At 33.4% G+C, this 2722-nt stretch overlaps 1 long non-coding RNA gene across 2 annotated transcripts; it reads right to left on the reverse strand.

Annotated features, from left to right (window-relative positions):
• Positions 1–229: 229 nt before the first annotated feature.
• On the reverse strand, positions 230–2295 carry LOC113287219. 2 transcript variants are annotated; one of them, XR_003329864.1, is made up of 2 exons: positions 2013–2295; positions 230–1098 (listed from the first exon to the last, which is right to left on the reverse strand). It is a non-coding gene; the product is annotated as an uncharacterized LOC113287219 (long non-coding RNA). The 2 variants fall into 2 exon arrangements; XR_003329865.1 differs by having other exon boundaries at positions 2265–2289.
• Positions 2296–2722: the final 427 nt, after the last annotated feature.

The raw sequence follows: 2722 nt of genomic DNA on the forward strand, positions 1-2722 counted from the left end.
TTGATTAACGCATAACCTGTGATATTTCAATTATAAAGATAAACAATATAATGCGGAAAAAAAACACATACACCGAAAATTCTGTTAACGATGAAACCGCAAATGCAGAAAAACTCCGGGACCTAGTTCAGTTTGAACACCAATGTAGCGCCCCTTTTCCAAAATCAGTAATTAGGACTCTAAAACCAAAACTATCTTAAACTGAGATAAAATCTTCCAAGACAGACCAAGAACACAAACTAGGTTATTCATAATATACATAACCATCTAATTTACAAGTGTGTTGTTTGATGATATATAATATATACATTCAGGAGTTAGAGCCTTACTTACAATCAAAAAAACTCAAGAAATACACCTTCAAAAAGTTATAAGACTGCACAGTACTACTGAGACCAGCAATGATCCCTCAAGGACATAAGTTAAGACAACTTAATCGACCCAAACATAAATTTCTCCTTTGGTCGAGTCAACACTACTTGCATCGAGGCTACCTGTCACTAAAAGGAGGTGGAAGAGTGAGCTAAACAAGCCCAATGGATACTTAGGCTTCTCAAATATAATCATCAAAGTTGAATTTAAAAGAATGCAAGTTTTCCTTAAATGATAGTAACACATTTAGTTCAGTGAAATAAACAAGCATGTACTCTAAAAATTAAAGGGGAACCAACACACACAAAACAATCAAGTATATGGACACTAACTCCTCCTTCGAACAATGTATAATATGGTGTCAACCAGTTCCACACCTAGATAATAATATTGTGTTGTATCTCCCTAGCCATTGCATAAATGCTGAAAACAAAGTAGTTACAAATGAAGGAGCGTATCCTATATACCACTGATGGAAATTCTTATTTCCCACACAATCACAAAGGCAAGCAAGTACATTTCAGGTCATTTCCAAGTAATGGACAAGACCTAAAGAATCTACTGAGTTATCGGAAATCAAATCCAACAATGCATGAGTTTATTTAAGTGCATAAACATAATTTTGTTAAAAGCCATCAATGATTACAAAATAGAAATGTAAGTCCCCACCTCAACTCAGAATTCAAACCTTAACCTCCGTAGTTCGCCTATTGAATCCAAAGACACCTTAATAAAACAGAAGTTAAGTTAGAAAAAGATAGAACAACCTTATCGAACCTGACCTACACGACATAACGAACCGACCTAGTCATAAGGAAAAGCAGATACAAAGCAGTTTGACAAAGAGTATCACTATGGAATCACTGGAGAAGGCTCTAAACACTATCAGTAGAACTAAGGCTAATTCAAGATGTAAATATGTTCAACTGTTGATGAATATTACTGCCAAAAGTGCAAAACAATCATTACTGAAACTGACATAGCTCTTAGTACAAGGATTGAACTGTATACTTATTATCATGCTGAAATTTTCATTTAGAGGTTTATATTGATTAAGGAAATAGTCCCCAATCCAGTTCAACATTAAACATGCCCAACACCAGTCCAAAACCATCCAAAATTATATAATAAAAATATGATAGAATTTTTAATTCCTCTCATCTAGCTTTTCTCTAGAACCCAAATTCCAAGATAATTTGTAGTTTCATGATATCAAATCTCTATCAATTTCTTAACATTATTATATCACAGTAATCTGAAAATCCAAAAAAATCAATTTCAAATGAACTCTCTAAGTCACTTCAGACAGAGATAGGAAAAATTAGAGGTTAACAGGGTTCGTAGAATCATAAATAGGCTATTCAAGTTAATTACCAAAGTTGAATAATTCACAACAAGGTTGAAAGAACACCTGACTATACATAAAAATTCTGAAGTGTTGCTGTGTATTTCAGTTCAACCAATTTTCATATTAAACCTAAAATCTACGGTATCATGTATTATCTCAAAATGTCTAGTTCCAAACCCTAGCATAGATCTATCTGAATCAAGAATCAGTAGAAAGAAATTGTAAAAATAATAGCTTCAAAAGAACCCTAATTATCTCGGTGTTCAACAGATTCAAAGGATTCACTACTCACATCTATACTTCGAGTTCTAATCCTATCATGATTTTGAGCCAGGCAGCGATATAATCAACTTCTAAAGAAACCCTAAATTCTTCATACATGCTTTGAAAACAAAATTGGTAACATAAGAACATAAGAAATCCAACTACATCAATCAACAAACTTCATAACGCCAACTACATCACTTCAATTACTTAGGTTCATAGAATTTTTGGGTAGAAGTTTCTGACGCTCGAAGTTGGATTTTTTTCTTTTTCTCCTCACCTGAGTCTCTCGTCGGTTCTTTCTGAGTATACTCTTATAATGACTAAATATCAAAATTCTCATATGGATAAGCCTTAAAAGTTTTATCACACCCCATTCGGATAATACCCCTAACAAGCATTACTACATAAAAGCATGACAAGGACCGTAGGTGTCGAGGTGTAAGTCCGCCACATTTCTAGCCAAAAAAATATGTATCCTATTCATAGTGTATCTCATCTGACTAGCACAAACTTAACATGATATTAAACTAATTTCACAACAACAAATACAGGACATAAACACTACTCTAAATTGTACTTTGATTAGCCAATAATCAAAATATAAATATTGTATTTCTACAACTAAATTGTATTAAGCCGGTACAGACACTAGCATAGTCCAAATTAACTTTGGACTGGAATGTAGTTGAGACCGAATTAAACCCTCCTAGCAATTCAGTTAATAGTTGATGTCAC

This window comes from Papaver somniferum, chromosome 6 (assembly GCF_003573695.1).
Source record: "Papaver somniferum cultivar HN1 chromosome 6, ASM357369v1, whole genome shotgun sequence".
In the NCBI taxonomy this organism is placed as follows: Eukaryota; Viridiplantae; Streptophyta; class Magnoliopsida; order Ranunculales; family Papaveraceae; genus Papaver; species Papaver somniferum.